At 41.9% G+C, this 13,296-nt stretch overlaps 1 protein-coding gene across 1 annotated transcript in view; it reads left to right on the top strand.

Annotated features, from left to right (window-relative positions):
• Positions 1–8,258: 8,258 nt before the first annotated feature.
• Positions 8,259–13,296, top strand: part of LOC124306607 (uncharacterized) — an 84,455-nt gene continuing 79,417 nt past the window's right edge. The window contains exon 1 of the mRNA XM_046767395.1: positions 8,259–8,277. The gene's annotated coding sequence lies outside the window, so the exon portion shown is untranslated. The remainder of the gene's footprint in view (positions 8,278–13,296) is intronic.

The following is a 13,296-nucleotide window of genomic DNA, read 5'->3' as shown; positions in this document are numbered from 1 at the left end:
TTGGCGCATAGACTTGTTACCCATGCCATTGCTGAAAATGTCTTCCGACATTCGAGCCCTGGAACGCTACAGCTTTGCCTTGACTCTTGGCACCGTCTTCAGACTCTTAACATTTCTCACTCTGTTTACTTTCTCTCCAATGATGATTGCATACCCGACACACGATGAGTATATACAACGTTTTACACGATCTCGGTCAAGTTCCCCACCGCTCCTTCACCTGTCTCTCATCCTCATCCTCCTTAATACGGAAACATCGCTACGGCATGTATATCATTAATGACTCTAAATGACTTAATTTACTTTTCTCATTTTGTATGTGAAAACCTGACTTTCAACTTCTCTTTCTCCGAGAGGCAAATTCACACTCGTCATTAAGTTTCTTCACCTTTGAGCTCGTAATGCTGATGCAAAGATATTCAAATGCAAGCGGTTCGGTGTGGTTGATTAAAATGTTGGCATCTCATCCGTGCAAATTTTAGATCTTCAGACAACGGTTTTTTATCGATCTTATCTCGTGCTTTGTTTCCAAAACTTCGAAGCTCATCGCATAGTTGGAGTAGTTTTGTAACTTTGGTACCTGCATCAAAGCTAGGTTCGAATATTCACCAGAAGTTTTGTGTACTCACTTGAAGTCACAAGCGACAAAATTTCTGTAGCGTTCTTCTTCGAGTATTTCTTTAAGGGATATCTACTCCTCAATGAGAATGGATTTTAAATATCGAAAAGCGTTTTGTACCTAGGTGTCTATATCCATTCCTTTTATCTAAGGGCCTTTTTAACCATACACCGGGCTGTTGAACCCTGGATGTTTGTATAGGACTCCAAGTTTCTCATGTTTATTTGTACTTACCGTAGGTTCCTACAAATTTTCCTGCAACGAGTAACCACACTCAATCACATTGGTTTATGTACGTCATGCGCATAGGTTAACGGCATTTTGACGATGGTGCAAAAGAACAGAATCAAAACAGAGAACATCATTCAGTTGAGGAATTCAATAGATTGAATCCGTCCGCCGTGATTCGCGAAAAGTATTGAGCTGGAAGAAATCGTTGGTTAGCAAAAACTGCCGCTTGAATTGATTGATGAAAAAAGTGACTCGCTTAACGTGGAACGTTTCTCTGTGAAGAATGGCGAAAACATAGCTTTGTTTTCGTTTCGACGATAACTTTGGAGGGTTCGACGGCCTCCCAGCAACACCGGAAAGGCTCACTCTGACGTGATAAAATTCCAAGTTTGTTGATCGTTGAGAGTATTTTTCAGGAGGAAACCTAATTCGTTGAACCCTAGGTAGGATCCAAGCACCCAATACAATCATAAGATTTCTTCATTCAAAAGAACTTCGCGGTGTTTATTGACCGTACCTTTTACGCGTCCAAATACTCTTCGGTGATTCTTCGTTCGTAGTGTACCCTAGTGTTTACTTTTATCCAAACGAAATGAACGCCCGCCCGTCCGAAGTAGGGGAAGACAAAAAAAGCCCTATGACTAATGGATTTCGTCGGTGTATATACGTCGATATCCGTATTTTCATGGGATTGGCCTTTGTATGGCGTCGAAACGAATGGGAGGTCAAATCCTATCGTAATCGTCGGAGTGTTAAGCAACCTCGCACGTCCGCTTAAATGAAGTACCGCAACACTTCACTTATACAACGATATAAGCTGGTATAAACCCTGAAACTAATATTTGTTCAGAGCTTACAGCCGGGACACGCGATGGTCAATTTGGAAAGCGTTGGGAGTTAAAGACCCTTGGCAGATGAAACGGTCTCACAACATGCAAAGATTACCAAGTAAAACTGCGTGCCCTGTTTGCGCCTCCCCCGACCTTCACCTTCGATTTAAGGGAGCTTTCGTTTCGTGAACTGATAAAAAGTATCGGCAATGACCTTCCGGCGTCATCCACCGTCCTTGGCACGATATTCGCGAGAGGATATTCGCTGTCTCAAAACATCTACGATCGGACAGAGAGCCTGAAAAGTTGGCCAGGTTAACGGACCAGATGAAGACCTTTGTCCGATGTTTCCTTTCGCAGCGCTTCGTCAAAGGACAACCCAGAACGGTGGATCTAGGTCGCGCGTTCGAGCCATGTGGGAAGTTATGGACTAGGATAAAGGTTAGACGCCCTTCTCACGAGCCAATAAAGGGTCCCACTTTCAAGTATCAGATTATATCGCCTATTAAGCCCCTGGTTCGCGTGCTTACCAGCGCGTCACTCGAGCACGCAAAGACGAACGCAAAACTTGAGATATCGTTATCTCAAGGACTGTAGAACAGTATGGTAGTAGATCTGTCAAGGATTATTTCAAGAGAAACGCTCGATCGCTCACGATCCACTGCTGGCCGTTGATTAATGCAAAGAAACGAAACGAATTTTTTCCCCATTCTTCTTACTGTCATTATTCTTAGAATAGAACTCAGCCATAGAATGCTGCAAGCGTCTACAAGACAGGAGTCTACAATACCGAAGTATCGACAACCAGTGTTTTCTCATCTCATTGTTTTTGTACTGTACCTACATGCGCCATCGATATTCACTCTTTGTTACTCTATCTCTCTTTCTCTACACTCCAATCACGGAAGGTCGAGGTCAAGATGATCCTGGGGGTTCGCCGTTCAACGCGATGAATTGTATTCTGTCTTCCGAGTATTTTATGCCACGGAATCAAACTTGCTGCACGATAAAAAGAAAGGAAAAGTAACAGCGTTGAATTCAGCATATTTGAATTATTGCCTTAAACCGGGTCCCTGTTATTTGAAATCCGGCTGTGACTCGCACAAGTCCTTTGCGATTGAAAGTAGGAAACAAAAAAGCTCGACTTTGGTGTTCAAACTAAAAAGGTGAAAATTTTGTGAAGTCTCCTACATTTGATTCTAGAATAATGAAGAGCGTTTCAACGGAATAGATTTGAGAAATGTTCGCAGTGTGTGTAAATTGAAGGAATAATCGATGAAGGACGCGTGAAGAGAGAAGTGTCGAAACTTCCTCCATGCTTTACTGTAATTTCAATACGAATCGAAAATTTGTCTTCTCCCCATCTTATTCTAGAATGAAATATTGACTATTGTTTGACAGCCTCCGCATCCTTGAACTCTGAACTTCCAACCATTAGTCTTGATCACAAGTCAATTCGACGAAAAATCCACGTAACAAATGATCCTGTATCAACTGCAACTTTCTATTTTTAAGCGCAGTGTCATTCCAACCGCATAGCAACAGTCTACGATGAATAATTTTCTTGAAATTGAATTAATTTCATTCAACTCGCTCGAATATTGGATCGTTGTGAAGCGACACGAATTTTTGAACTACGGTTGCCAGAGTAATACCGTGTCTCCTGCATGGCCATAAATCTAATCGACAGTACCGCAGCGATGTATTAATACTCAGTTTTTCTTTACGTTTTTTCTACCGTGTAACATTTAAGACCAGGTCAAATCTTGGCTAAGAGTTAACCAAGATGAGGATATTTTCGTCAAGATACAAGCTCATTGCCAAAAGAAACGAAATACATAACGCAAAAAGGTGCACTTGATCGTGCCAGAATTCTCGATGGTGTGTAATACTTCCGTCGGTGTGTACTAGTTGTTTTTTGTTCTTCTTTACCAATTAGTAATAATTGCCGATGAGGTCAGTGCGCAGATTAAAAATTGGATCACAGTGTGGCTAATTTTAGACGTTTCGATGCATACAAAAGATTGCCAAAACATTGTTCGGGACCATTTCGCGATTGACAACGTTGCAAATAATTCAGTTTAATTCTAGGATTATGTTATCTTCATACTTTTAAGATGGAAAAAAAGTTTGAAATAAAATTGTGTCGACTCGAAAGATCGTGGTCAAACAAGCTGGAAGAGAATAAGCGAACTGAACTTATTGAAATAAACGAAGCGCTGGTAAAGTTCGCGCTTTTAACGAATAATTTTCTTAATCACACAATTTGAATCAACTCTCGACATTTTATTACAATTTTTTGCGCGCGACTGTCGTTAAATCCTGATGATTAATAAAGTGAAATGGATTTTATAAAATCTAACCCTTAATAGAAGCAACCGGCTTTTGCTCATTCGTCGAAAAAATGAAGTTGTTTACGGGATAATAATAACTTCTCGTACAAGACTGCTGAATAATGATTTCAGTCGTTTGTCGAAGTAAACTGACGTTGGTTCGCTAAACAGCGTGATATGACGGATGAATAATGAAAAGAAAGAGCGTGAACATCAACTTGTCGCGATTAATGTCATTTTCTAACCCAATGTGCTACCCGTTATAACTTTCAACCTCTTGCTCGGTGCGCAATTAAGACCGAACAATAACGTAACTTCATACTCGGTGCGTGTACCTCTGCAGTGTGAAAGCTGCTTAATATGCTTCCCCCATTTCGTATCTTAACGACGTTCGAATGACTATATAACTTTACAAATTCGCAAAAATCCCGACTACCCAAGGTAACGCTGGATGTACGGCGTAGCTATATATTCACAGGGCATATTAATCACTGAACCTTCATCCCTGTTGCTCGTGAGGAGGTGATCGGTAAATGAGCTCGCGCTCTCAGATTTACGCCGGTCATTCCATCTTTCATTTTCCGCTCCTATCCCATCAGCAGTCGCTCTGACACGCGCACGGCATCGTCTATAAGCAACGGTGCAGAACTATCGGGAAGAGCGAAAGAATTTCCCTTGCCAGAGTTGAATTTTTCGACCACAGAGAAGACTGGAAAAGCAAAAATGCGTAAGCCACATGATATAAAAATGAGAAATACAGACATTATTTTTAACCATTCTCTTCACTTGTAGACATACCGTTTTCAACCGTGTTACGCCCACGTATCGGCTAGCGAATTTCTCTCGGATTTTTGTTTATCGTAAAACTTTTTCCTTTACCGGACTGCTTTTATTCCGATGGATGAACTGGCGGACGGATGGGCGGCAGAGAGCGCGAGCAGTGGCCCGCGTAAATCACGCTCTGCTTGTTCTCGACAACGCCGCGTTACCATTAGCATTAGTTATTTTATTAGCATGCGCGGCCTCGTATAATGCGTGTGTAAGGTAACCCGTATGTTATACGTACGTGCAGCGTACGTAAAAGCATGCCGGAGAATCAGATCCCTCGTACTTGGCGCGGAAGCATCCCGAGCCCATTGACTTCGGTCCTTCTTATAAAATCGGAAACGGCGTTAGCTGCTGGACATTTTTTTTTTTCATGCACCAAACGACGAACCGTTCATCGGCATTACTATCCCGATCCTAAAAGAAGTTTGGTATCAGTCCGATCTATCTGCGGATGACGGTCTTTAGTTTCTAAGGTCACGGGTCAACCTCACTTAGTCAAGGCAGCTCAGGCGTGGTTCAGACGTCAAAGACAGTCCGGGTTCGGTATTGAACGGACTTCTGGCGCTTCGTTAAAATGGGCGAAAAAAAAAGAAAAGAAAAAGGAAAGGGAAAAATATGATCCATCTTATAACCACTTCTCAAAAAACCCGGCAATTTACGGTTTTACATTTATTATTCTTGCTCCGGTTTGAAAATATTTATACAATGAAATTGGAAGCGAATGTATTCTATCGCGTAAATTTTGTTGAGGGGAAGAAATTGACAAGTGGAAATGCGTTTGAACCTTAATTTGGAATTCCAAACTCTGTATTTTTCCAAACACGTCATTGGTCAAGGTATTTTATTTTATACCATTTGAACAAACATCGATTCACTCGTGCGTAAAATCTCTGGGATGTCTGCTATCTTAAGAATTGAACCAAGAAGAAATAAACGAAAGCAACAAACACCAGCAGTCAAGTATATTGTAAAGAAATGAATATTCTCGGGACACCCCGTGCAGCGTCAAGATCTCACAATCAGCTTGGTTCGCGGTTATTCGCTCTAGTTGATCAAGGCTCTGCAATTCGTTACGGTTACTTCAACGGATCTGCAGCAGCAGAGACAATAACAGAGAACCGAATGGGAATCAGACTTATTTCGCGTCTGGCTAGGCCCGAACAATAAGTTTCGTTATTAGCCGCGTATTTCTTCATCCCCGCATAAATCCACGGCTGTACAAGTATACGTACGTCCAACTTTTCAAAAGACAAAAGTCATTCTAAAGAAAGGGTCATTTTTTACAATAACCGCTTAGAAGATTTTCATAACCGTTTTTGTAAATTATGGCTTTAATTACCATTCCCATGGTTGTAGGCTGTAAATTATTGCTCACAATACTCGAGAAATTTCGAACAATTTCGAAAGTTCTTTCGAAGTAAGAATTTATTTCAAAAAATTAATTCAAACAGCCGGGTAACCCGTCTCGTTATAAGAAAATTTAGCTTCTTTTTTAAATATTTTTCTCTGTCGTCAAATCGTTTAAACGATTAGTTTTTTTTTTCTCCCTCTGTCTTCGTGGATTTTCCTTTCAAAAAAACATTATCTGCTTTCGTCCGCTCGAATTAATTTCACAAAGCGATTCTCGACTGTGATATTTGGGCCAAACGACTGGCGCGGTGGGTGAGGATAACTCAATATTCGTCCAGACGTGTATTCCGACACGTTTCGGAACCCGACACCGCGGTGCGGCCCGCATCCTCTGGAAACGCCTCGTTTGTCCCGCACGTTCTCACGCCCGTGTGAGAATCTGGGATTCCCCGAGGAGTTTCTCCCAGAGGAATCGAGTCTGTGAGACTGCCGAAATAGGCGTATGCTTTTTCAAAGGAAATCCCTGGTACTCGGAGATTATTGCGTAACGGAAGACCGTTCCTAAAACATTACCAAATTAATTCATTAGCTGCGATTGTGCCTAATTTACGTACCAGTTGCAACACGAAAGCGCCGATATTTGCGTCTGGAGATTAAGTTCTCGTTGCGCGTCATTTCTCGATGTATGTAATGGAATTAAGAAACTCAATGCGTCTTGTTCGCACTTCATGAAAAGCCGTTGTATAATCAATCTTGAAATCTTGTCAATTCCACAGATTCGAACAAATTATTTACAAGAGTTGCGGCGTTGATCACGAAATCCTTAAATGGCGTCAAACTGAACGAACAGCTGATCGTTTCGTACAAATTACGCGATTGGAAGTATGCAGAAAACGTTGTGCAAACTGTCAGACTTTCATTTCGTTGTATTGAATCGATGAGTAAAATACACGTTCATAAAATGACTTTTGCAATTCGGTAAATGAAAGCTTCCGTCACCAGATGGCGTCGCTATCGATAATTTCATTTTCCAGTATAAATTTGTGCGAAACCTTTCTGCGAGACATTGCGGTAAAAGTTGAAATTTTTTTTTTTTGCAAAAGAAACGTACAACAGCCCATCTCACCGAACGAAATCGGGTTCCGAATATCAGGTTCCAGATCTTCGCTGTCGCGTTTCAACCTGCGGTTTTATAGGCGGTGTGAAGTGTACAGGTAAGCGGGTTCTTCGCTCGCCGTCCATTTCCACGCGGACCGTTCGCAACGCGTTTTGAATTACGACGCGTGTATCGGATGCGGTTTTTACGCAATCAAAACAACGAACTTTCATAAATAATTCCGATAAAGATTATTATAATTTACAATCTCAGGCATAAAATTCAGGACGACTCATTCGGAGAACGGCGCGTCAGCCAATTAGGCACATTACGACGCTTCGTGTTGTGTCACGCACACACACACACACAGGCATGCACGCACACACGTCTTTCTCTGTGAACTTCCCGTAATAATGCTTCGTTCGATGAAATTCGGGCTCCCTAATTATTGTACAATCTGAAACAACGTGCATAACTAAACCTCGCTTCAAATCACTCCGAGAACAATTGTGTCGTCGACGTTCACTCCGTTGCCATATTAGCCGTCGGACGTGCTTGCACTTGCGCTGTAGGATTCCCTGGAAATTCTACGTACGTCAGAAAACAACCAAGCGATTGTTTAATTCCGTTATTGCAAACTTGACAAAAGATTTAATCGGACTGTTATTTGACACACGTATATTGTCATCGAACATTTCACGGCCGTTCTTATATTTTATTATTCCTTTTACAAACAAGGCCAAATTTTTTCCGTCAAATTATTGCACTATTTCTTCGTAACTTTATCTTACGCTATTATTTCCAAAATTCATCATGACATCCTGCACGCATATACCAAAATATTGATTTAACTTTGAAATTTTGATTGTTTCAGGTAAGAATATTTTTTATACCTAAACCGGAAGGAAGAAGTTTCCGTATATTTCTTGAACACTAATAGCTGCAATTGAGTATCGAGAGAAGGAAGAAAGATCTTCATCACGATTTTTGGTGCGTATAATGATTTACCGTTAAAGCCATAAACTGCTGTTTCGAAGAGATATCTATACTATGCTTAGAAGTATTCCAAGCTTTCGAACAGCTGACTTTAATCTTCACCTTCTTGTTCCTTATGTTTTATCCAACTTACTTTATAACCGCGGAGGCGAACGAGACGCGTTAGTCCGATCTTAAGGAAAACGTTAATCCAACCAAGGATGTAGCCTCAGGTTTTACACGCACGTCTATACCATCTACAGTCATAAATTTCTCGACGAACATCATATCGCAGCTCGGTTGCAGAAAGTTTTCAAGTATACCGTGCACCGAAACAGCCAATTGCCCAACAAAGAAATAAAACCTCCACGTGAAACGAAATAATCTTTCTACCCAACCGGTCGGTACGAATAATCCTGACGGTAGGCTTTTGAAGCGATGTCCTTAATTTTAGAGAGTCAAGATTTTTCTTGACTTCCTCGTTATTCGAATGAAATTTTTTTTTTCATTTGTGGTCTCTAGTTCTTCTCTCGCGTATTCTCTATTTTCTGCAGTTTGCCATATCTGTTTTGCATAAAACTACCGCGGCGCATTTCATTGATCTGACCACGTAAAATGAAGAAAATAATATCGCGGTGTATAACGGAATTTACTTTTACACTCTCGCAAGTCTTGAATGATGATGGTGCGAACGAAGCCTAACAATTCACGTAAACACGACGTTGCCGGAGTTTCCGGTTCCTTCTTCTTTTTCCTCTCACTGATATGAGGAGAAACAAAACGAAACCTGAGACCCGTCGGGGACAAGACTTAACACTTCACTAACCAGCCATCTACGGTGTGCTTATGTTTGTATGGATATTCAGAAGTACCGGAAGCGGTGGTAGACATAAGGGAATCTGCGTTCTAGGTAGCAACGGGCAAGACGGGCACGCGGCATCTACATATTTAGGTATGCGAATTCCAGAGACGTTGAAACAATGGGGAACGAGAAAAAGGCGAAAAGAAGGAGAAGAAAAATGATGCATGTTAATTAACAGCTCGTCAAACGCGTGGCATTCACATTTGTCACCGTTAACAAACGATGAAAAAGTATTTTTAAACGACCTCATACCTGCAATTGTTTCCACACTAGGATTGTGATGTATTGCGTAGAATATTTTTCACCCATCTCAAGACTCGAGCGTGCTTATGCTTCGGTGCTTGTATACTTTGTATTAGTATATACGAAGACGTTTTTTTTTTTCACTTCGTTCTCAATTCCGGACGAATCATTTTACTCGGTTGGACAAAACTCGTTTCTAGGATCACGCGATTTCTTTAATTTAAAAGCACCGAAAATGATCCAAACATGGCGATATGTCTTTGAAAAATTCAAACTTACGACTACAGAATGTACAAGAAGTTTATTCGTAGTCACAACGACGAGGAATAAAGATAGGTCTAGAGAAGTACAATTCGGTAAATTATTATTTTCAATTTGAATCGAACAAGTGAGGAAGTGCTTTTTCCCAATGGTATATGTATTAGACTGACTGACTACGGTGAAAATTCGTGCATAAAAAATTCTACAAAAGGGTACAAACTGGGACATTGGAGGATCGCGGACGGTCTGTTACCATCTTATCTGTCGCCCTGGTTCATTCTCCGAACTCTTCCGCTTCTTCACCTTGGACACTAACAAACGCGATTATCGCGGTGGTCAGTTTCGCATTATTAGCACTGCAGCCCTCCATAGTCGTGGTTCGTCCATTGTTCCCATCAGACTAGCGTGTTGGCAAAAACGACAGAAACGAACCGAGTCTACGTCCCACCACCAGGTTGGTCTAATTGGCCCCTTCTTTAAGGTCCCGACAGCCGGACATCGACCTCTGAGCAGGCAGGGGTGGCTTCGATCGGCTGATACGCGGCTCGATGAAAGTCGAATACTTTGGAGTTTGGACGCATTTCAGCGGCGAAGGACAAGGGCGCAGGGGCGAGTCACGTGTGATTTTTGAAAAGCGAGCCGCGGGAAGGTGGCAATGGTTTAACGTATCTGAAAACGGGAGAAGACGGAGTTCAAGGTTCCAGAGGCGAACCAGCGTCCCAATTATCATTAGTCATACTCCCTCTGCAGCGCGGGAAACAAGGTTGTCGGAATACCGCCGATCCTCCCAGAAGGACGCGGAGGCAAACTTCCAAGTATGGTTACAACACTGCGTACCTTAACCTCGTACCGTGGAGTCTAGGCGCAAGATTTCACCACTATTTGCTTGTTCTCCGGCCCGACAATTAGTCCGTACGGAATCTGAGGTACCTTATACTCTTTATATAATCGCGCGAGGAATAAACCTTACAGCTTCTCGGTACTGTCACTTCGATTTCGCCACTGTTGACTATTGACTAGACGGAATGATCGCACCGGACGGAAACTCGGCTATGGGGGACCTGAGCTTTCGATGATTTCAATTCAAGTTCGGGAATGAATATTTTCACTTCCTTTTTTTTAAAAATTGGCAATAATCAGCTTCTATATCGTCGGCGTAGAGGATGCATGGAATTTAATAAGTCTCTGAAACGTAAAAGGAAAATTAAAATGTCGGAGCATTTTTCGCAACTAGTTATGCAGTTCCTTGGAATACACGTGCCAAATTAGCAAATATCTTAGGTCCAGAAAGTATAATAACTTCAAAGGTACATTGTGGCATATTTTTTACTGCAAGACTAATTCGTTCAATCTTGTTAAAGGAGGTGAAGATAGCAAAATATACGCGGTAAAATGACGTTCAGGAGGTTATCAAATTTTTTCGACGCTTTCATTTTTCGTAGCGAGAAAACTGAAAAATTGAAAACTCAAGGCAGTCCTCAGCTCATCTCACTTACCCTGAGAGCACATTATACGCTTATAGGCGTATAGTTTGCAAAATTCAAATTTTTAACAAAACCCTTTTAGCCGAAGCGAAGGTTATATTTCACAGCTGGAAATAGCCGTGGCATTAATTCATAAGGGCGCACCTGAGCATCCTAAATATAACAAGCTTATACAGGGTTATACCTATCCCCATATATACGCAATCGATAGCTCATTGTAGGCAGCGAGTAAATAAGAAGCTATTTCGATCACAAGCCTAAACGTTCTCCCGAGTATCGATAATATTACAGCCATTCGTTATCGCAGCTAATTCATAAACGAACGATACGCGATTCCACGGTTCTCCAGCTAGCCGAGACACGATCATTGGCATTCATGTGTCACCATAAAAGCGCGCGAGCGGTTAGAGCCGCTTATCAATACCGTTGCTACCAACGGATTCGAGAGTGAATTTCCTTCGCAAAGAGACAATCAATCCACCGGTAGTCTTCCGATTAACACGCTCCGATGCCGGCACTCGCTCGACAAGCTTCGAGATAATGGAAACGTGGATGTCCTACGCCTTTATCGTAATGCGGACTATCAGCTGGTGCGCTGTCGGCTGGGTGGCTTCCCGGACATTGCAGTTTACCCCCCCTCGCTACCCGACACCCACGATCGCCGCTTCATCCTGTTTGCGTATCCCTGCTCCCAGTTTTCCTCCTCGTGTTTACTCCGGCCTAACCCACGTGCAATGCACACACAATCAACCCTCCCGCTGCTGGCTGCAAGCTGCGCTCTCTACGGTAGGTCGATGACGCTGCATCGCATCGGGCACAAGACGTGCCTTTCGGAATGGGTTAGTATTCAGGTCGAATCCCAGCATCCAGAGTCGTGATCGCTCGCTACTGCAGTCTGTTGTAACCAACCGACTTCTAACGAAGTGCCAAGACTCGCTTGCTCTATCGCGCTTGAAGGTGTCTCACGAACGCTGACGAGGTCAGGGGTCAGTCAAGTAACGACCCGACAATAGGCCGAGTACCTTAAGAGAAAAGGGAGACTGCAGCTATAACGTTGCGATGCATCGTCGACGAGGGCTTGATGGAGTGGGACGATTAACAGTTTTCAACAAGTTTGAGGATGCTTTTCAAGACCTACGTTTCCCTCGAGACTTGGTTTTTTTTTTTTTACTAAAAACGTTTCGTCGCGACAGCAAAGTGCCGTTGCAAATAGATGCGAAGCGATGTCGGCATCAAAGCAAACAGCATTTTCTCCAACTATTTTCTCTTCGTTCAAAGCTTTATTCAAATGATTAAATTTAATCAACTCTGCAAATAGAATCAATGCTGCAATAGCCAGAAAATGTTAGAAGATTGAAGTTAGTAACGTTGAAGCAACGAAATACTGAAACTAAAAACATTTTGCTTTTCAAAAATTGACTTACTCAGTTTGAGACGATCCTACAGTTGCGAAATAATGATTTTTCCTAAAAATGAATCGTTACATTAACGTTTACGAACTTTACTCCCTTAAAGATGCAGTATCGGCAACTATAATCACACTACCAATTCTATTCCAATCATATTTTTTGAATATTAGAACAAACGAAATTTTTCCCAGTACACTATTGGTAAAAAAAATCTCAAGTCAACAATTAACCACAAAAACCTCAGTGCAGTGTTCTGTTTTTGTTCCGATATATACGAAAGCAAAATTTTGTCGCAAAGAGGCGTGCAATTAATCAGAGCGTAGTACGTACCACAGCGTGGACACCGCGACAGCACAATTTATTTGCACATTCGCATCAACTCGGTCAGCTGCTGCTGTAGGACGGACGAGTTGCATGCAAATGGTGTCGTAAACTTATAGCGCCGTCCACTTTCTTAGTTCAAAGGAAAACGCGTTTCAGCTTTCTTGCCTGCAACACGGAGTGGAACAACTGGATCACCTTTGTCCAGGAGTTTTTCGTTCATTCAAATTTTTTCTTAAATTTTTTTTCTTCTACATTCTTCTTGAGCTCGCCTTCGCCTCGCGCGAAAATAATTAACAGCGCGTATCATCGTTCGCATCTTTTGAATTTAACGAGTATAGATGAAGGCATGTACATCTAGATGAGTTACCTAACACAATTCCTTTCTTTTTCACTTTTACTTGTTTTTCTTTTTTTTTTCTTCTTTTTGGCGATATTCAACGTCTGAATGTAT

The sequence above is a fragment of the Neodiprion virginianus genome, chromosome 6, assembly GCF_021901495.1.
Source record: "Neodiprion virginianus isolate iyNeoVirg1 chromosome 6, iyNeoVirg1.1, whole genome shotgun sequence".
Classification (NCBI taxonomy): domain Eukaryota; kingdom Metazoa; phylum Arthropoda; class Insecta; order Hymenoptera; family Diprionidae; genus Neodiprion; species Neodiprion virginianus.
The sequence above is the reverse complement of the archived record's forward strand: the minus strand, read 5'-3'. Positions and strand labels throughout refer to the sequence as shown.